Source organism: Lathyrus oleraceus, chromosome 4 (assembly GCF_024323335.1).
Source record: "Lathyrus oleraceus cultivar Zhongwan6 chromosome 4, CAAS_Psat_ZW6_1.0, whole genome shotgun sequence".
In the NCBI taxonomy this organism is placed as follows: domain Eukaryota; kingdom Viridiplantae; phylum Streptophyta; class Magnoliopsida; order Fabales; family Fabaceae; genus Lathyrus; species Lathyrus oleraceus.
In genome coordinates this window covers 275,561,688-275,585,140 of record NC_066582.1, presented here as the reverse complement: position 1 = coordinate 275,585,140, position 23,453 = coordinate 275,561,688, and positions in this window count along the sequence as shown.

Sequence of the window (23,453 nt, the reverse complement as noted above, 5' to 3'; positions counted from 1 at the left end):
ACACAAATTCCCGTAACGAAATATCCGCACTCAGCTGGGAATAATCATAAACTCAGTTGGGGAAGAAACACTCTGCAGAGGGCTAATCAACCAACTCGGTTGGCTACCTTATTGGGGAATGGCGAGCAGTCAATCTTCTGGATAAATTAACAAACGTCGAGAGCTGAATAATGTTATTGGGGATGAAAGAGAAATTGTGCCTACTGCTTGGGGAGAACCAATACTGCTCCACATTAAGGGCTTACTGCTTTCGAACCATTATTGATATTCCTTTTAAATGAAATCGATTATTTTAAAATTACTGCTTTTATATGTTTAAGAAAATGTGTTTTGATTAAAACTATAATTTTTAAAATGATCATAATAAAATTTAAAACTATTTGGCTGAAATAAATAAGAGTAGAGTCAATTGGATAAAAGCTCAACTTTATTTAATAGAATAGTAGTCTGCAAATGACAAGACTCCATAGATCTTTACAAAGTTGAAAATGGTAATTTTCATGGAAAAGGGTTACATTGAATACAAATGACCACTAATCATTCCACCAACTCTCGATATCCACTGCGCACTTGGCCGCTACTGGGAATAATGGATCATCGTCGACCATTGTACTCAACAAAGTCTCCAAATCTGAAGATCAGTAGGATGCAGTTACTTGCCATAATCCCTAATTTTTGCTTAAATTGCCCCAAAATGGGGTAATCAATTTATCGGGATAATTCTTTTCGGTTTTTATGTCTCTAAATTTTGCCTGGATCGCCCTTTCTGGTTTTCAATCTACTGAGACACTCATTTTTTCCGAAGCCTCCCTTTCGGGCTTCGACTTAGCGAGCTGTACTTTTCTTTTTAGGCGAAGTATTTCTTGACTGCATCTGCGTTCACAGGACGAGTGAACTCTTCACCATCCATAGTTGTAAGAATCAGAGCACCGCCTAAAAAGGCTCTCTTAACAACATATGGGCCTTTGCAATTAGGAGTCCATTTTCCCCTAGAATCTTGCTTGAAAGATAGGATCTTCTTGAGCACAAGGTCGCCTTCTCTAAACACACGAGGTCTGACCTTCTTATCAAAAGCTTTCTTCATTCTCTGCTGATATAACTGACCATGACACATGGCAGTTAATCTCTTCTCTTCAATCAAATTCAACTGATCATACCTGGACTGGCACCATTCAGCCTCAGTCAACTTAGCTTCCATGAGCACACACAATGAAAGGATCTCAACCTCTACAGGGAGTACTGCTTCCATGCCATAAATAAGAGATAAAAAGGTTGCCCCTATTGAAGTGCACATGGATGTACGATACCCGTGCAAAGCAAATAGGAGCATCTCATGCTAATCCTTATATGTTACGACCATCTTCTGAATAATCTTCTTGATGTTCTTGTTTGCAGCTTCAACAACCCCATTCATCTTAGGTCTATAGGGAGAAGAATTATGATGTGCAATCTTGAAGTCTTTGCAAAGAGCTTCCACCATATTGTTATTCAAGTTCAATCCATTATCAATAATGATCTTACTTGGTACACCATAACGACATATAATATGATTCTTGATAAACCTCGCAACGACTTGCTTGGTCACATTTGCATATGATGCCGCTTCAACCCATTTTGTGAAGTAATCAATTGCCACCAAAATGAAACGATGTCCATCCTAAGCTTTATGCTCAATCATGCCAATCATATCAATTCCCCACATGAAGAGGAAATGCATTCACAGTGTCTGAGGAACATGAATCTTATCGGCATATATTTGACATTTGTGGCATTTCTTCACAAACTTGCAACATTCAGAATCCATTGTCAGCCAATAGTAACCTGCTCGCAACATCTTCTTCGCTATTGCAGTTTCTTCATGGACTTCAGTCATCAATAGGTTTGCTTCGTGTCTATCCACGCATCTGAGCAAAACCATATTGATGTTTCTCTTGTACAAAACATCACCATTTAAGTAGAAGTTTCCGGCTAATCTTCTCAAAGTCTTCTTATCTTTCAAAGATGCCCCAGACGGGTAAATCTGACATTGGAGGAAACACTTGATGTCGTAATACCACAACTTCTCATCTTTGACCTCTCCAACAGCAAACACATGAGCTGGCCTATCAAGACGCATCACAATCAAATTGGGAGCCTCATTCCAATATTTCACTATAATCATTGATGCCAATATTGCAAGAGCATCTGCCATCCGATTTTCATCTCGAGGGATATGATGAAACTCAACCTTTGTAAAGAAAGTTGAAATCCTCCTCGCATAATCTCTATACGGTCTCAAACCGGGTTGATTCGTCTCCCATTCACCTTTGATCTGATTCACCACCAAAGCTGAATCTCTAAAGACATCTAAATGCTTGATTCTGAGATCAATGGCCTCTTCAAGCCCCATAATACAAGCTTTATATTCTGCCATATTATTTATACACTTGAAAGTTGAACTAGCTGTAAATGGAAAAGGTGTGCCTTGAGGAGTAATAATTACCGCCCCAATGCCATTACCAAACTGATTAACAGCTCCATCAAATACCCTTCCCGAACGGGAACCAGTTTCTGGCCCTTCTTCAAGTAATGGTTCGTCACAATCATTCATTTTCAAGTACAAGATCTCTTCATTTGGAAAATCATACTACACTAACTCGTAATCTTCAATTGGTTGGTGAGCCAAATGGTTAGCCAAGACACTACCTTTGGTCGTTTTCTGAGGTCGGTATTCAATATCATACTCTGATAACAACATCTACCAATGGGCAATCCTCCCAGTTAAAGCAGGCTTCTCAAATATATACTTGATTGGATCCATTTTGGATATCAACCAAGTGGTATGATTCAACATATACTGACGCAGACGCTTAGCAGCCCAAGCTAGTGCGCAACAAGTTTTCTCAAGCATAGAATACCGAGCCTCACAGTTAGTGAATTTCTTACTGAGGTAGTAAATTGCAAATTCTTTCTTTCCAGTCTCATCTTTCTGACCTAGAAAACAACCCATACTATCTTCAAGCACCGTCAAATACATGATTAATGGTCTTCCTTCAACAGGCGGAGACAAAATCAGTGGTTCAAGCAGATAATCTTTGATACTTCCAAAAGCTTTATGGCAATCTTTGGTCCAATCACAAGACTGATCTTTCAGAAGAAGCTTGAATATAGGCGCACATGTGGCAGTTATGTGTGAAATGAATCTTGAGATATAATTCAAGCGACCGGGAAAACCTCTGACTTGCTTCTCAGTTTTGGGCGCAGGCATCTCTTGTATTGCTTTGACCTTGGCGGGATCAACTTTAATACTTTTCTCATTGACAATAAATCCCAACAACTTACCAGAACGAACACCAAAAGTACACTTATTGGGATTCAACAAATGCTCAACATGTTTCTCCACATCAATGGATTTAGCAAGCATATCATCAACATAAACTTCAACCTCTTTATGCATCATATCATGAAAAAGGGTAGTCATTGCTCTTTGGTAAGTTGCACCAGCATTCTTTAAACCGAGAGGCATCACTCTATAACAGAATGTTCCCCGGGGTGTAATGAATGTGGTCTTCTCCATATCTTCAGGTGCCATCTTGATCTGATTATATCCGGAAAATTTGTCCATAAACGAAAAGACTTTGAATTTAGCAGTATTGTCTACCAACATATCAATGTGTGGCAGAGGAAAATCATCTTTTGGACTGGCTTTATTCAAATCTCTATAATCAACACACATGCGGATTTTTCCATCTTTCTTTGGCACAGGCACAATATTGGCCACCCATTTGGGATACTCAGCGGTCACAAGGAAATCGGCATCAATCTGCTTCTGCACTTCTTCTTTCATCTTTACTACCATATCAGGATGTGTTCTTCTCAACTTCTGCTTGACTGGCGGGCATTCTGGCTTAAATGGCAATCTATGCTCCACAATCTCATAATCCAAACCAGGCATGTCTTGATAAGCCTAAGTAAACACATCTGAATACTCTCGGAGAAAATCAGTCAAGCCCTTCTTAACATCTGGACACAGTCGAGCCCCAATCTTGACTTCCTTCACATCACCCTCGGAACCCAAGTTGACTAACTCAATCTGCTCTTCAAATGGCTGAATGGCTTTTCCTTCATGTTGTAGAAGACGAGACAATGCATCACTTACTTCTTCATCACTTTCCTCCTCGGCGTCAAACACAGGGAATTCAAAATTTGGAGAAAGAGAAGGATCATTGTATTCAATGGGGTTAGAAACCAACATGCATAATGATTTGATATTTTGATTTTAGAGAAGTGAATTTGTGACCAAATATTATGCAGATGGAATATTATATTGTTTTATTTATGTTTTTGTGATTATCATTTTCAGAATAAAGCAAAAAGTAAAAACAAAACATCATAGATATGGATGAATAGAATTAAACTTTATTAATGATCAATTTGAAATGCCTAACAATGTTTACTTCTCCCTTAGGCATAGGAGAAGTATTTTTGAAAACAAATAAAAGCAATTACTTAGATCGATGCATAATAACAGGAATATCAACAACTGTCCAATTGTTGCAAGCCTTTCCATGCGTCACAAAATTGGTGCAGTCTTCCTCTTCGTCATCCTCTAGCACACCAGCTAACTGTTGTTCATTGACATGAATGAACCCTCCTCTACGGAAGCTAAGTTGCATATCCACTGATCTAGTAGCTGACAACCCTTGCTGAAAACCCAGATCGGTTCTATTCTTATTGTCGGAGACCTCTATCACTCGTTCCCACTGATCAACAGTTCCTTCTTCAACAATCTTCCTTGCATCCTTCAATGAGGACATAGGTTCCCCAACTCTCTTTTCAGCAGCAATAGATGAGGCTTGGAACGGAGTTCCAACCTCATCCTTAGCTTCAAAATAACAGAAAGATGACAAGTGGCTAACCAACAGTGCCTTCTCCCCACCAACAATGACAAGCTTTCCATTCTTTACAAATTTGAGCTTCTGATGCAACGTGGAGGTAACAGCTCCTGCCTCGTGGATCCATGGCCTTCCCAACAGAAAACTGTAGGCCAGGGTGATATCCATTACTTGAAAAGTAATTTGAAAATCACTCAGACCTATCTTCGCCGGAAGGTCCACTTCACCTATCACTATCTTACGCGAACCGTCGAAAGCTTTGACAATCACGCCACTATATCTCATAGGCGCTCCTTGGTATGACAACTTTGATAATGTTGACTTTGGAAGCATATTCAATGAAGATCCGGTGTCAACAAGAACATTGGATAAAGCGTCATCTTTGAAATTCATCGAGATATTGTAAAGCCAGATTATGATTCCTACCCTCCTTAGGGAGTTCTTCATCACAGAAACTGAGGTTGTTACAGGAAGTGATGTTAGTTGCAATAAGATCGAACTGATCCACCGTAACATCATGTTCCACAAATGCTTGTTCTAGAACTCTTCGTAGTGCTCCTCTGTGCGCATCGGAATTCATTAATAGAGATAGTACTAAAATCTTTGAGGGGGTTTAGAGCAACTGCTCCACCATATTGAACTCACTTTTCTTTATCAGCCTAAACACTTCATCATCATCGTTAGTCTTCAAATTGCTGGATTCACCAGACTGATGCTTTGAAGTACTAACCGGATCTACCGCAGGCACTTCTACCTTCTTACCAACTATTGAATCTTCCACATCTTTTGGAAACACCGGCGCAAACACTCGACCATTGTGGGTCACTTTGGTAACATCAGTAATGCTCATGACAGAATTGGTTGTGGGTAATGGAACCTCTTGACCATCCTTCACCATAGTTGCATTATATTGATAAGGAACAACCTTATCGGATGCATACGGGACTGGACCCGCCAACCGTATGACCAACGGTGATACCGATCTTTGGCCGATACTGCTATTGTTACTGCTATCATACTAAATCACCACTCTCTCGGGATTCTTAAACACATGAACAATCACAATGATATCGTCATCTATGTGTCGGGATTGAACAATCTGAATCATGCCCTCATCCATCAACCGATGGATGTCTCTTTTCACAATCTCACAACCTCTTGAATTAACACTGTAGATAGCACAACCATCATGGTCATGCTCAAAATTGCTCACCAAGCAAATGTCCTTATGCATCGTCACTAAGGACCTTAGAATGAAACGGACATCGAAAACTTTGAACTCCCCAGGGCAGCCGTCCACCATATTGACAAATGAATTTCCATGAGCGAGCAATGGGTTAGCTTTCACGTTGGGTGCACGGTCCTTAAAGGACACCATTCCACTTTTCACTAGCTTCTGGACTTCAAATTTGAGTGGATAACAGTTCTCAATGTCATGTCCGGGTGCTCCTTGATGAAAAGCACAACAGAGGTCTGGTTTGTACCACCATGGAAGTGGTTCAGGTATTTGCGAAGGATTTCTTGGTTGGAGTAGGTTCTTGAGAACCAACGATGGGTAAAGCTCTGCATAGGTCATCAAAATCGGGTCGAAAGAGACCTTCTTCCTTTCAAAATTCTGTTGTTGATGAATGTTGGTATTGTTGTTGTTGTAGGTGTTAATTCGTTGTTGTGGTTGTTGTTGTTGAACTGATGTTGACTGATTTGCTGAAAACACATGAATTACTGATGATACTGATGATGATGTTGACGGCATGGTTGACTTCTTCTAATTTAAGGCCTTCTCTTCCTCCCACTAGAAATTGCATTGGTTTCACTGTCTTTCTTCTTACCAAAACTGTTGTCGTACCTCTTGCTGGACGATACTTCCTCCTTAGACAACCATCCTTCTCTGACACCTTCTTCTAGCCTCATCCCCATATTTACCATTTCGGTAAAATCATTGTGGGTACTGGCAATCATCCGCTCATAGTAAAATGTGTTGGTGTAAGCCCTAGAGGCCAATACTTTTGGTACTTGTATCGAATTATTTATTAATTATAAAAGGCTTTTTCTTTATTATGTTTGTTTAATAAAGTCCCTGGAATAGATAGTTCGTTTAATGTATCAAGTGTGACTTAATCATGAGAGCACATTAAACATAAGGATACTATTCTTAAAGTATCCGTAGTCGAGCTTTATTGTGAAGTGGGATAACATTAAAGCATGAAGACTATTATGTTTGTAGACTGATGATCACATCTCATGGATCATGGATAAAGAGTTATCAAGTCTTAAACATATGTATGAATATTAAGAGTAATATTTATACTGGATTGACCCGCTATGAGAATACTATATAGAACGTTATGCAAAGTGTCATAAATTATTCTCATGGTGATAATGGTGTATACCACTTGTAAGACCCCAATTTTGTCCCTAAGATCCCTCATAGCATCATATCATATCATTTCATTTGCCTCAAGGATCATTGTGCACCTTGCCTCCTTCCCTATGGGTGGGTTATCTTTTTGAGAGTGTTTCTTGATCACCAAGCATGTTTTGAATTTGTATATCATTGCTTTTCCTTTTACCACTAACCAAAAGTACAAAAATATGTCATCTAACCTTTGTCTTGCAGATGAAGCAACCAACACTCAAAGCAGTCAAAGGCAGTCATTGAGCAATAGATGGTGGCCATTCTTGAGAATTTGGACACCAAAATAATTCACAAGAGCTTACATGAGTTATGATGTTATTCTGAATCAAAATCCCAAGTGGTAGAGACTTGAATTTCATCAGAACATTGTCAGGTCATCTGAAGGCCTAGAAAGTCAACTGCCAAGTCAACTGTGGATTTGGAGGTGGGAAGTGATTAGAAATATTTCATTTATGTTCAAACAAGTCTCATTTGACATTTCAAACATCAACATTGAAGAAAATAAAGTCAGGTCAAAACTTTCCAAAAATAGAAAGTGACCTATAATTCAAATTTGCCAAAAATGGAAAGGTTTTAACCTAACTTCAACTTCAAATTACATCATCAATAAAGCTTCAAATTAAATTTTGTTGAACATGAAAGTTGTATATCTTTCTCTCCCATTTCCAAAAAGTCCAAGATCATCAATTTCTCATGTGTGGTTAAGGAGATATAATCAAAACATGGCAAGTTATGCATGGAGATTCAAATGGGCATAACTTCTCAACCAAAACTCCAATTCAAGTGGTTCTTTTTGCATTGTTCTTATTTTGACCTCTAAATTCCAAATCATGCATTGCATTTCATCAATTATCATCATATGAACATTTGCCATTTTCACTTGATTTTTGGAGGGAAATTTTAAAGTTTAAAATTGGTGCATTATTTGAACATTCCACCATTGCATTTAGCTCCAAAACAACATTTTAAGTGAATTTCAATCCAAACCCGTGCACTGTTCACCATGCATTTTCATGCATAGGGTGAAAATCCCAATTTGCACATTCACCTCATTTTTGCTAAATTCATTAACATTGGCTTAAACATGATTAGAAGAGTGATTAGTGGGAGGTATAAAACCAAAACCCTAACTGTTTTCAGCATAAGAACAATCACAATTTTCAGATCTAGAAATTTTCTCAAACTTTTTCTCTCAATTTTTCTGGAAATTTCTTCAAACACAAACCATTTCCATTGCTTGATCCTGGTTCCTGAAGTGTCATTGAGTGGATTTGCACGTGGAATCAAGAGATTTGGTGCAGTTTTGAAGCATGCTCGAAGCTTGGAAGCATTAATGGCAATGTCAAATTCTGTTGGATTCAAGAGCAATTAAGCTTCGATCTATCTTCCAATCACTCATACAAGCATACTGGAGGAACATTGAAGCATCACAAGGCCTTGGATCCATCGAATTCCAGTTCTGCACTTCAAAGAGGTTCCAAATCGATTTCTTTAATTCTTAAAATGCTTATGCTATTGTTGTTGATCTTTTGATGCTGAGTAATCTGAGCTTTGAATCACAAATTTTCATGCAAAATTGAGTTAGATATGCTAGATTAAAGTTTCATGGTTGATTATTCATTTGCTCGATTCTATGAATATATGATGATCCATGCCATTTCCATGCTTGATTCATGATCCTTGATGAAAGATCTACATGATGATATGTTTAATTGTGATTTCTGAGAATTTTGTTCTTGCTACCCTGCACTGTTCATGATGAACACGTTGAAGATGATGAAGTTTATCTCTAGGCCATGCTTTTGATCTTTCGAAATACTTTTCCTGCATTTTGCATGTGTTTGTGAAAAACTCGCTTCTGATTGGTCCATGCACATTGCCATGCTGTGTTCTGATTGGCTCGCCTCATGTTGACTGTGCTTTGACTGCCAGCACATAAATGAAACGGCAGCGTTTCATTCAGTTGAACGTGCCACATTCAAATTGCATCTCGGTTCGATTCCCAGCGAAGGGAACAATTCAAATGCCTTGCCATATTTTCCAACTTCCCTCCATTTGTTCCATGCTTGCTCTTCATACATTTTTTATTTTTTCATCATCTTTAGAAATTCATATATAATTGAAAAATGCTCCAAAAATTATGAGGTTTTTGGCATTGTGTTGCATTTTCTGTCTATTATTTTTTGATCATTCTTCCATAAATTGTTCTTGGCTGGATTTTATTTGTGCTAGGGTTTGTGGACATGTATGCATTTTGTACCTTGCCTTGCTATATCATTTGTGAAATGCTGAGTTTTAATCCAATGAATCTGAAATTTTACATGTTAAAACTAGACACTTTGCTTGAAATTATGGTGTTGATTTGATATTTTTATCATGTGTCATTGCTGTTTTATGATCATGTTAAGGTAGATGTGGCAATTTGGGTCACACCTTTGCTTGTTCATCTTATGTGATGTGTTTGCCTTGCCAAATGAATTCTAATTGTTCTGATTTTTTGTATGACGATTGATATGAATGTTGTGAATGAACAAGAATTTTCTTGGAATTATTTGATTGATTTCTGATTTAATTGAGATTTTTCATTCTGGTTGGTCACATTTGAGCTTTAAAATTGCCTCGAACTTCAATTGATCATGAAATGCTTTTGGTATATGATATTGATGTGAGACCTTTTGGATTGTTTTAAGATGCGTTTGAAGTTGATTCATGTTAATTTTCAGCTTCTGTTTTAAATTTTTTCTCCATCTTTGACCCTAGGCTTTGACCTAGTGGTTTGCCTCTCATGTTTGAAGCTTTATTTTCAGGTTGAACATCTAAGTTACTTGGTTCATGATGCTCCATCACTTGAGCATTGATATTTGCCTTTGATTACTAATATTTGTGTGTTTTGTAGGTTGATGTTGACTCATTTGAGTTTGACCTTTGGCTTATGCCTTGTGTACATTGAGTTTGTTTGTTGCTTATTGACTGTTGTTTGATTGTCTGAGCTGTGTACTGATTTGTTTGATATTTCCACAGGTACATTAGTTGCTTAAGTTCTTTTTGAACTTGCTTTTGCTTGGTTGCTTAACCACTTAGGTATAACCTCTCTTCTTCATGTAGTCTGGAAGACCTGTCCTGTTATATGGGCAGGCACCTGTCTGAAGTCCTCCTTAAGAGGCAATGCTTGTGTTTGTTTATTTTTGTGCCAAGTAGGAAAAGTCCTCTTATGAGGCAATTCGCAGATAAAAGAGATGTGTAATCCATCTCCTGCTATTCAGTATGTCATCTCTTTGCTCACATAACATGTTGATGCATTGTGGATACTAACCCAAGATCTTATAGAGTCATTCACTTGTGGAGAAGAGTTCCTACTTTCTGAACTACCACACTTTCTATTACTCAAAGCTCTCCCAGACCAGGGATAAGAGCTATGAGGCACACCCCTCATCTCCATTTCATCTGCTTCACCCTAACTCTCAATGTTAGGGTTAAGAGCACAACATACCCCATTCCAGTTGACTGAAAAGTCTAACCTTGTTTGAGCCTAATTGCTTGTATATAGTGTGTGCTAATTGACTTGTTTGTTTGCTTACTTGACTCATCTGTGCATATTTGCTTGAGTGTACCTTTGTGCATTTATCATCATCATTTGTATATCATTTCATAACTTTGCTTTATAGCATTTTGCTTTGTCCATGGAGGAGACAAGCATAAGTCCATTACTTGACAGTTTGTTCCTATGATATGGTAGGAGACTAGTATAAGTCCATTGATTGGCCTCTGGTATCCTTGTTTCTTGGTTTTGTGAGACTAGTATAAGTCCATTGATTGGCATCTGATATCCATCTTTGTTTTAGGAGATTGGTATAAGTCCAGTTGATTGGCATCTAATATCCATGTTTATTTTAGGAGATTGGTGTAAATCGATTGATTGGTATCCGGTATCCACCTTTGTTTGTGAGATTGGTGTAAGTCCATTGATTGGCATCCGGTATCCATTTGTTTTGTTTATTTTCTTATTGCTCATTGCCTATTCCAAAGGGATCACTTGAATCATCTACATATGATCTCAAGAGGTGAACATCTAAGAAGTTTTACACTCCCTCACCCTTCCATCATTTTGTTTCTTTAAACCTCCATCTTGCATGCTAATCCAAACCTGAAAATTATTGTGCAAACATTTTCACTTCTTTTCAAATTAGAAACCTAGGCCTTAAGCCTTTGACTTTTCAAACCTCATTTTCTTAATACTTCTTTGAATTGAATTCTAATCATATCTTGACCACTCTTTTGTGAATAAATCCTAATTGGTTAATTTCACCCATTTCAATTGTTTTGTGGCTTTGTCCATTCTTGATAAGTTTTCATACATTAGCCATAGGTTTGATTCATCCTAGTTGGTTGATGTTAATCTCACCTTTTTTCCTTAGTGATTGAATTGTAAGACTTCCTTGCTTACAGGGTTAACCCCTCACTAGCAAGTTGAAGTTGTTCTCACATGGTGGACTTGTTGTTTGTATAAGGTTGAGTTTTCTCCCGTGGATAACGAAAGACCTTAGGACTTTTGTTTAAAATGAACCCACTCATATTTTGGAAATCTTCTAGCCGAACTACGGCGTTTTGATCCTTACCTTCCATGGAAAGGTACGTAGGCAACGGGTTCATCCGTTCAAACACAAAAATATTAACTTGTATATTCTTTTCTCATCCCTTCATTCATGTTTGCACAATAAATATTTCATAAACCAATAACATTTCGTACAACAAGTGTGAAAAGGGCTCCCTAGGAGTACCTAGAACGTTTTGGGTGCCTAACACCTTCCCATTTTGTAATTTACCCCTTACCCCGATCTCTGATCTTTTCATTAGTTTTCTATGTGTAAAACTTCTTAGGCTTTTGTTCGCTTTTTAGCCATTCCTTTGGATAAATAAAAGTGCGGTGGCGACTCGATTTATTTGTATGCTTTGCCTTTGGTTTAATCAATAAATCATAAAGTGACGAATACACCGCTACAGAAAAGTGGCGACTCTGCTGGGGACTAAGAGTCCTTGGTGGTATTGCCTACTTTTCACCCTTGTTGTATGATATTGTTTATTTGTTATATGACATATTTTTGTACAATTTGGGATGACTGTATTGATTGTAATGTTTGAATTGCTTGATATACAATTGCTTGTTTGCTTGGTGGTCTCTGTGAGATGAGTTATATACCCGAACTCGAGTGCACCTTAGGATAGGAGAATAGCATAGTCTTGTCGACTTGTGTGGAGTATTCCTTAGCAAGTTGACTTGCGAGTCCATTCACTTGGTGGAGGTCATGTTGGATTAATAATGTCACACAAGTCATTTGTGGTTAGGCATTATTCTTTCAATCATGTGCCTTAGAAGCCAAGGACCTTAGTTTACCAAGCCCATCTTGGCCTATTTTTAGGACGTAGTGCGGAGGTCGTTCAGATGTCAGATCTGATGCGATTGTTACGCGATACTACACTCATAAGAGTCTCTCTTGAGAATATTTTTGGAATACGAGTATTCGTTCCTCCGATAATATTCGAAAGATGGGATGATGACTATGGGAACCTCTGGTAGAACATGTTCGGCAGGTTTAAACCCTAGTACACTCCCTTTGGGTGGTTCTTAACCGAGACTCCATGCTCGTGACTCTCAGCAAACCCGTGATTCATAGTTGAGTCGTTCAGACAACCTTAATATCAATGGAACCTGGGTGTTGATAAGGTTTAAATCCTAATCCACCAAAACAGATGGTTGATATTAAGGATGATTGAGCTGGTTCATGTACCGTTAATATCAATGGAACTTGGGTGTTGATAAGGTGAAAACCATAATCCACCAAAATGGATGATTGGTATTAAGGATACTATGAGCTTTCCCATGACCTTTGTCTGGTGTGATTTGCTTGATCCTTGAGTGTGATTGTTGCATTCATGCATTCATGCATTCATGTCATCAGAAAAATCAAAAAAAATTCAAGGAACTTAAAGGGTTTATTTGCAAAATTTTCAGACATGGAAAGACCGAAAAAGGATACAAAGAATTACAACTTTAGACAGCCCGATGTGAAAGAGTTAAGGAATCTGACATCCTATGTATTAGATCCCTTGGGTTTCAAAGCTCGCTATGGGAAGCTTCTGCCTCTGTTGACTACTCAGGTTGATGAAGGGTTGATGAGTACTTTGGCTCAGTTTTATGATCCTCTGTATCATTGCTTCTCTTTCCCGGACTTTCAGCTGTTGCCTACCTTGGAGGAGTATGCTCATCTTGTGGGTATTCCTATTCTGGATCAGGTGCCGTTCAGTGGCTTAGAGAGTATTCCGACTTCTCGAGAGATCGCAGACTTGTTGCACATAGATGAATCTTTGATTAAAGCGCATCTGACTACCAAAGGTGGAATTCAGGGTCTTCCTTCTGATTTCCTCATTGCTCAAGCTACCGTTTATGGGAAGGCCATGAGTGAGGATGCCTTTGAGGCTTTATTTGTGCTGCTCATCTATGGTTTGGTATTGTTCCCCAACATCGACAAATTTGTGGATGTGAACGCCATTAGGATCTTTTCTGTTCTTAATCCCGTTCCGACTCTGTTGGGTGATGCCTATTTCTCTTTGCATCTGAGGAATGCAAAGGGCGGAGGAGTTATTGTGTGCTGTTTGCCTCTGTTGTATAAGTGGTTTATTTCTCACTTACCGCAGACGGTTGCTTTCAAGGAGAATAAGGGATGTCTACGGTGGTCTACGAGACTCATGTCTCTCACTAATGATGATATCTCTTGGTATGATCGCGTGCATGATACTGTTCAGATCATTGATTATTCTGGTGAATTCCCTAATGTGCCTCTTCTCGGTACATGTGGTGGGATCAGCTACAATCCTATCTTAGCACATCGTCAGCTTGGGTTCCCCCTAAAGGATAAACCTCATAACATTCTGTTAGAAGGTGTGTTCTTTCAGGAGGGTAAAGATCCCCAAGGTCTGAAAGCCAGGATGGTTCGCGCTTGGCGCAATATTCATAAGAAGGGTAGAAATGAATTGGGTCCGAAGAACTGCATTGCTTTGGAACCATATACTTCTTGGGTCAGACAAAGAGCTTCTGAGTATCTTATGCCGTACGACTATCCGAGACCTACACCATTGGTTGTGGCTGGGCCTTCAACCCTCCCCAACCAAGATGGAGAGGAGTTGAGAGAAGAAGACCTTTCGCGTGCTTGGATCCGTGAAAGAGAAGAGTTGCTTCAGCAAATCAAGGATAAGGACGCTCTGATCGAGTTCCTCGAGCATTAGGTGATCGACGATCCGAATGATACTTGGACTTCTCTACTTCCTCAGTCTTCCAAGTTCTGGAAGAGGAAGTATGATCGACTTGCTAAAGAGAAAGCGGATATGGAAGCATCCTATGAGAGAGAGATCAAGAAGCTTTGTGCATCTCGTCTTCCAGCATCTCGAGTTTCTAGGGATCCATAGGATGTTTATTTTCCTTTTCCCTTGTAATAATCAACAATGTTGTACTTCTTTGTTCGAATATATTTGATGAGATATTTTCCATATAAAATTAAATGCTTAAAAATTCAAAATTTGCAAATAGAACCCTAAAAGTTCCTTGAAGATAAAAACAAAGCATATGCACGAGCATTGCATGCATCATTTCGCATAAGCAGGTTGTTCTGGTCTTCTTCTCTGTGGCCTAACTTTTTGCTCTTCATTTATTTTAAAGACAAGCTGACTCACCGATACTATACCAGAGCCAATTCTGCTAGAGTGATGGATCATTTGGAACAAGAGAACCGCGAGCTGAAAGAGGAAGTGGCCAGATTAAGTGCTTTGATGGAATCATTCTTGGCTGCCCAGAGCCAGTCTTCTCCAATACCTTCAACTCCTCCCCAGAGGACAGTCATCTCTGAGGTTGTCTCCTCAACTATGCCTGCAGCCAGTGCACACTTCGCTCCAACGGCCATGCCAGCCGGATTCCCGTGGGGGATGCCTCCCAATTTCATGCCCGAGGGTCCTGCTCCCACCTTTGCTTCTATGCCGGCATCTAGCGCGGTCCTTGCTGTTTCTCCTCCTGTCGTGCACACTCTGCCCAGAGTAGACGACACCATCTATCATTCTGAGCCGTTTGAGGGCCCAAATGTCTATGAGAAGATGGATGCTATGAACGATCAATTTCTTGAGCTTCGCAAGGAATTGAAAACTCTAAGAGGAAAGGATCATTTCGGCAAGTCTGCTGCCAAACTCTGCTTGGTTGCGAGCGCTCCCTCTGATTTCACCGAGATGGTGAACATGGGGATGCGTCTGGAGGAAGGTGTCCGTGAAGGACGGTTGGCTAAAGATGAGAGCTCTTCTAAACGGTATGGGGCGTTTAAGAAGAAAGATGGGGAGGCACATGCTGTGCAGTCCCATGCTAAACCTAGAAGACCCTCTGTTAAGAGGAAGCCAGTGCGTCATCAGCATCAGGTGGCTCATATAGCACCTGTCTTCAGAGACAACAACCAGTATCAACAGCAACCTCAGTATCAACAGCAACATCGTCCACAGCAACAGGCTTACCAGCCTCGTGGCAGTACCAGTAATCAGGCCAATCTGAATTATGATAGGAAGAAGATCAGTTTCGATCCCATTCCTATGTCATATGCTGAATTATATCCTTCCTTGTTGGAGAGGAAACTGGTTACTCCCAGAGAGCCTCCGGCTGTGCCCGCTAACCCGCAGTGGTGGTACAAGCCAGATCAACATTGTGTGTATCATTCCGGTGCATCCGGGATACAATATTGAGAATTGCTATCCATTGAAGACCAAGGTTCAAGACCTTATGCGATGCGGCATTCTGAGCTTCGAAGACTCAGGCCCCAATGTTACAAAGAACCCATTGCCCGAGCATGGGAAATCAGTGAACATGGTCCAGGGGTGCCCTGGCAAATATAAAGTCAAATATGTAAGCCATATTTGACAGTCTTTGGTCGAGTTGCATCGTCTGCTGTGTCAGTACAGTCATATGGAGCACGACCATGACAGATGCCGCATCTGCTCTGTTAACAAATTGGGTTGTCGCCAAGTGCGAAGAGAGCTTCAAGAGATGTTGGATGAAGGTACCATTGAGATTCTGCAGAATCGAAATGTTGATGAAGATGAACCAGAAGTGAATGTTATTTCTCCTGTGTTCAAATTACCCGAGCTTGTTGTCATCCGTTACGATGGTAGCAAGCCGAAGGTTTCTCCTTCTCTGGTAATCAAGCCTGCAGGCCCTGTGCCTTATGATTCCGATAGAGCTATTCCTTTCAGATACAATCCAGTTGCTGTGGAAGATGGGAAGGAAGTGCCGTTGCCTTCGACTTCTGTTGTTAAGATTGTTGATGTGAGCGGGTTGACCCGGAGTGGTCGCGTATTTTCAGCACCTAAGCCTCAAGCTAGAGCTGTTGTTTCTGATTCTGCTGAGCGTCCGGTTGGGACTGCTGTGAATGTTCAGAATCCGGCACTTGCTGTTGCCAAACCCTCCTTTGTACAAAAGACTCTTGGTTCTTCTGTTGGCCCGAGTGGCATTGTGAATGAAGAATGTGATGAGATGCTGAGGCTCATCAAGAAGAGTGAGTACAATGTTGTAGACCAGCTTCTACAAACGCCGTCCAAAATCTCCGTACTATCTTTGCTTCTGAATTCAGAACCCCATAGGGAGGCTCTGCAGAAATTTTTGGACCTGGCTTATGTTGATCATGATGTCACAATTGAACAGTTTGATAGTATAGTTGCAAACATTACTGCTTGTAACACCTTGAGTTTCAGTGACGCTGATCTCCCTGAGGAGGGAAGAGACCACAACATGGCTCTACATATATCCATGAACTGCAAGACTGATGCCATGTCCAACGTGCTAGTGGACACTGGGTCATCCTTAAATGTATTGCCAAAGACGACTCTTTCTAGATTGTCATATCAGGGGCCTCCCATGAGGCAGAGTGGTGTTGTTGTGAAAGCTTTCGATAGGTCGCGTAAGACTGTGATTGGGGAAGTTGATCTCCCAATCAAGATTAGACCAAGTGATTTCCAAGTTACCTTTCAGGTTATGGATATCCACCCATCTTATAGCTGTCTCCTTGGTAGACCATGGATTCACGAGGCTGGCGCCGTGACATCCACCCTACACCAGAAGCTGAAATTTGTTAAGAATAAGAAACTGGTTGTGGTAGGGGGAGAAAAGGCTCTCCTGGTTATCCACCTGTCTTCTTTCTCGTATATTGATGCTGAGGATGAAGTTGGAACTCCTTTCCAAGCTTTATCTATTGTTGAGCCGATTGAGAAGAAGTCTCCTTCATTTGCTTCCTATCGTGATGCGAAACTGGCCATTGAATGTGGTGCAGTTGCTGGTTTAGGGAAGATGATTGAGCTTGAAGACAACAAATCCCGGGCTGGCATTGGCTATTGTTCTGGGGCATTCAACGAGCAAGGTTTGTTCAAGAGTGGAGGTTTCACCCATGCTGATCAGACTGAGGAAGCTGCTGCTATCTTGGAAGAGGATGCAGAGGACTTGAGCAACTTCATCATACCTGGTGGTGTCTGCCATAATTGGGTCGCTGTAGATGTTCCTACGGTCATTCATGGATCAGAGTAATGGTTCACTTTGTTCAAAACCCTTCTCCCATGCCAAAAGGAGAAGTGATGACATTGTTGGCAAAACATATATATACAATGATATTTCATTCAATTAATGCATGTTAAACCTTTGTTTTTCCATTTGTTTTCACTTTTTGCTTTTGCATGAAATCAGTGATCACAAAAAACCTAAAAAACAAGAATAAAAGCATTTTTTCATCTGCATAATGGTTTGCTTGTTTAAATTCTAAAGTTTTTTTATTATCCAAAATCATTATGCAGGTGTAGCACCTCAAATTTGCACCTCCCATTTTGTACATACATTTTCATGTTAGGTCATTAACATTACATTGTCCACTGCATAGCATTGCATTGTCCATTTGCCTAGTGCAAGTCATTAGTCAGGACTGGTCAGGAGATCCAGTCAAGCAAGCAAGCAAGTGCATTCTCTATTGAAGCAAATCCCTAGGGTTGGTTCAACAAGCTCATATGACCTAGGGATCATTTTGAAGTGGTTTGGCTAAAGATTGGATGTTCAGAAGTCATAAGTCATTGATCAATTCATCTGAAACCCTAGAAAGTCAACCAAAGTCAACTGTGCATGAAATCATGGATTTGAAGGTGGGAGATGGTTTGAAAGGCCTCATTCATGTCCATACAAGTCTCATTTTACATTTCAAAGATCAACATTGAAGAATTTGAGGTCAGATGAAAAGTTTCCAAAAATAGTAAGTGACCTGTAATTTCAAACTGCCAAAAATGGAAAGGTTTTCTCCTCAAGATTACATGTACAAGGAAGCTTCAAATGAAATTTTGTCCAACATGAAATTTGAAGATCTTGCTCTCACCTTTCCAAAACGTCCAAGAACATGAATTTCCCATGTGTGGTTGAGAAATTATGAATCAATCATTGTTAATGGAATTTGAACTTCAAGCTAGCATAACTTTTGAACCAAAAGGCCAAATCATGTGGTTCTTTTTGGAACATTTCACTCTTGATCTCTTCTATCCAATTCATGCATCACATTTCATTAATTCTCATCACAAAAATATTGACATTTTCACTTGAATTGAATTTGAATTTTGGAGGGAAAGTATCAATTTGAAAAATAAACATTGTCATGCATTCCAACATTGGCATTTTGGCTCCAAATGATATTTCAAGGTGAATTGAACTCAAATTCGTGCACTGTAGCAAGGCATTGCATGCATGAAGGTGAATTACCAAATTTGCATTACACTTGCATTTCACTTAATTTCATTTGCATTTGGCTAATTGGGTTAAGAACATGATTAACAGGGCATATATATTGATAATCATAACAGAAAACACGATTAACATTTCATTCTAACCAGATCTAGATCCAATTCTCCAAGTTTCACAAATTTTGGCTCTCACTTTTTTCTGAAAAATTCTTCAAATCCTTTGCTATTTTCTTCATTGATTCCTCATCCACAAGTGCTATTGGATCTTCTGCAAGCAAGGAATCATCATTTTCAAAGCTGAATCAAGAACTGTTGAAGCTAGCATCATCCATGGCAGCTGTTGATTTGAGCAAGATCGAGCAAGACTGAGCATTGGATCTTCATACATTCATCCATTCAAGAGTTGTAGAGCTTCTGTTTCAGCATTGCAAAGCTCGAAGGTCACGATTCCACTACTGCACTTCAATTAAGGTCAGTTTCCGATGATCAAGATTCATGAAATTATGCTAGGATTTTGATAGATCTTTGATTGTAGAGTAGTCTGCGCTTTGAATCGTTGCATTTCATCAAGAATCGGGGAAGTTATTGGGATTTTAATTTTGATGTACAAACTTTATTTGACTCGATCCAAGCATGATAGTGAGAGTTAGGGCAAATGGATCTTATATTGTTGATGTGCATGCTAAGACGAAGCTATTGGTGTATTGTTTGTTGATTTCTAAGACATTTGTTCATCGACTGGAATTTTGATGAAGAACACTATGAACACGCTAGGGTTTTGATTCCAGAAGCATGTTAGATCTTCATTTGCGCGCTCTGCATGTAATTTTGTGTTTACCGCCATGTATTGGTCCAGGTGTTGGTTTCTGATTGGCCAGCGTTTCAATTAAATGAAACGCGGCGTTTAGCTTAGGTGCTCAATTCAAATTCGTCATGTGTTCGAATCCTGCTCCAAGACAGTTTCATTTTAGGCTTTGGCATTTTTCACTTTATGCTACCATGTTCACATGCCTTGTTCCATTGTTTTTTTATTTTTTCCTTACATTCAAAAATCCATATCTTCATGAATAATTGTCCAATTGATGTGAGGTTTTTTGCACAATAATCCTTATCATGTCTTCTATTTTATGGATATTTTTCCAAGATTTGTGCACGGTTGGAATTATTTTTAGCTTAGGATTTGTTCATGCATGTCATTTCTTGCATCTTGCTTGCCATTCCTTTTGTGAAATAATGATGCTTAATCCAATGAAGCTGAAAATTTGCATGTGTAAACTAGAGATCCTTAGGGACATTTTGGCATTGAGTTCGTGATTTTATCATTTCTGGTTGTGGAGATATGCTATGATGAATATAGGTGTGACAATGTGTGTCACACCATTTCTTGTCCAATTTGCTGATTTTATTTGCCATGCCATATGAACTTCAAATGATCTGAATTTTTGCATGTTGATTCTTCTGCATTTCCAATTTGTTTGAGAATTTCTTTTCTGTTTGACCATTTGTGGACTTTTTGAGAGTCATGAACTTCTATGATTTGTGAAATTCTTGATGTTTATTGGATGAACTTGAAATTTTGCACATGTGTTCTGGACACTTTAAAGTTTGCCATGGCTTTGGTTTGATTCATTTATCATATGTGGATTCTGTTTTATGCTTGTTTGAAGTTGATGTATGATTTTGTGCCCTCATTGAGCTTGTTTTGCCTTGCTTTGACTTAGGGAATTTATTTGACATGCTTCCATTTGTCCAAATGACTTGAATTTTGGTATGTAGATCATGTGATGAATGCTGTTTAGCCATGATTTTTCTTGGGATTTATTGAATTGTTTTTGAGTTGATGTGGATTGGATCATTCTGTTTGGTTCTATGAACTTTGAACTTGCATGCTTTGCACTAAATGCTTTATGAAATAAAATTGGTTGATGATATGAATGTGAGACCACTTGGAAATTGTTCTTATTTGATTAGGCTTGATTTATGCCAATTTTCATGTTCTGTTTTGGTTTATTGATCCCTCTTTGACCCTAGGCCTTGTCCTAGTGGTTAGTGCTTATGTTTGAGTTGTGTTTTCAGGACAAGAAGCATATGGCCTTGAGGAGTTTGATTCATTTGTTCATTTGGATTGATATTTGATTGATGTTGATTAACATTAAGTGGTTTTGTAGGTGGATTAGCTCCTTTGAGTTGAACTTGTGCTTTGCTTGATGCATTGCTTGTTGTCTGTTTGTACAGTTAACTGTTGACTTCTAATCTGTCTGTTTGACTTTTGTTTGAGTTGTGTACTGATTATGTTGGATTGTTTTCAGGTACCTTAGTTGCTATAGTTCCTTTGTGAACCTGCTTTTGCTTTGCTTGATAGCTTGAGCATTGAGGTATAATTTCACTAACTTCATGTAGTCTGGAAGACCTGGCCTGTTATTTGGTCAGGCACCTGTCTGAAGTCCTCCTTAAGAGGCAATGCTTGTGATTGTTTATCTTTGTCCCTAAGCAGGAAAAGACCTTTGATAAGGCAATTGGCAGATACAAGAGATGTGCAATCCATCTCCTGTTATTCAGTTGAGTCATCCCTTTGCTCACACACCTTGTGTTGATGCATTGTGGATATTAACCCAAGATCCTTGTACAGTTGAGTCAGTCATATGTGTAGAAGGGTTCCAACTTTCTGAACACACACATTCCTTTGTCTGAAGCTCTCCCAGGCCAAGGATAAGAGCTGTGAAGTCTTATCTTCACTTCCAATTTCATCTGCTTCACCCTAACTCTCAATGTTAAGGTTAAGAGCTAACATCACCCCGATACAGTGGCTTGTTTGTCGAGGTTGACATGACCCCTTGACTAAAGCCTAACCTTTGTGTGAGCCCGCTTTGTGTGTATATAGTGTTGGCTATTTGTGATTGTTTGCTTTGCCTGTGCTGTTTAGGATAGCTTGCTCCCTGTGCAAGTTAGATAGCAACCTTAACTTAGGGATCGTATGCATGACAACTTCTAGGCTCGAGTCGTAGTCTCCCTAGTAGTTTGTGTCTCCCTTTGTATCTGGTTAGGCTAGTCCTTTTTCCCTGCGTAGGGGAACTACGTCGCCCTGATCCTCATACCAGATGAGGTACGTAGGCAGGAGATGAGTTGATCTCTCTGGGCGCCCTTTTGTTTTGCTTGTGTGAGTTGTTTCTCCTTTTCTGGTTGGAGTCCGATGTAAGTCCAGCGATTGGCATTCGGTTTCCAGTTTCTTTGTTGGAGTCTGACATAAGTCCAGGGATTGGCAGTTGGTTTCCTGTGTGTGTGTTTGTTGGTTCGGAGTCTGATGTAAGTCCAGCGATTGGCATTCGGTTTCCATGTTTTCCTGTTTGTGTGGAGTTTGATGTAAGTCCAGCGATTGGCAGTCGATTTCCCGTGTGGTTGTGTTTGGCGTGCGTGAGCCGAGCTACGAGTGCTCTGATTCTTCTTTAGTCCGAGAAGATACGTATGCATAGGATGCGACATCCTAGCGAGCACGTTTTCCCCTAGTCCCGAACTACGTCGACTCTGATGTCTATGCCTGATAGACTACATAGGCCCAGGATGCGATATCCTGCCAAGTTAGTTTCGTTTGTTTTCTTGTGTCTCTTTCAGCCAGTGTGTTTGTTTGTGAGCAGTGTTTTAGCAACCATATTCCTTCCTTTTGTGCGTGGATCCCGTCGAGTACGACGGATGCGTAGGGGTGCTAATACCTTCCCTTCGCATAACCGACTCCCGATCCCATTCTCTTTGGTCGCGAGACCATGTTCTTTCCAGGTTTACTTTGAGCGTTTCCTTTCCCTCTTTTGGGATAAATAACGCACGGTGGCGGCTCTGTTGTTTTCGTTTCCCGCCGGTTTTTCGCGTAATGCGACAGCTGGCGACTCTGCTGGGGATAAAGAGAAGTTGACCTCTTGCTGGTCCATCTTCCCTAAGCGAGTCAGTCCTAGCGCTCTCTAGGTTAGGGTTTTGGTTGCTGTTTGCTGTTGTTTATTGCATTCATTTATTTATTGTTTGCATTTATGTTTGCATTAATGTTTGCATTCATTCATATTCATCTGTGCTGGCTGTGCTGTGTTCCTCTGTTTGAGGTGGGAGTTACGCGAGGTAAAAGGCCCAATACCCAGGCTATGAGTGAAATCTAGGAAACCTAGGAATAGAGTGATTCATGGGAAGCGGGTGGTATGCGCCACTTAGCGGAACATTGATATCACGAGCAGTTCAGACCCTGGTGGGATATTATCGTTACATACTTCGGGTGTGTATATGATGATATTCTGCGAAAGGTTATTTATGCTGCGTTTCTCTCGACCTTACCCTGGCCTAGATGACACCCGTGAGTGGGGAGGGAATGATCATTATTACAGGTACGGTTGGTGACT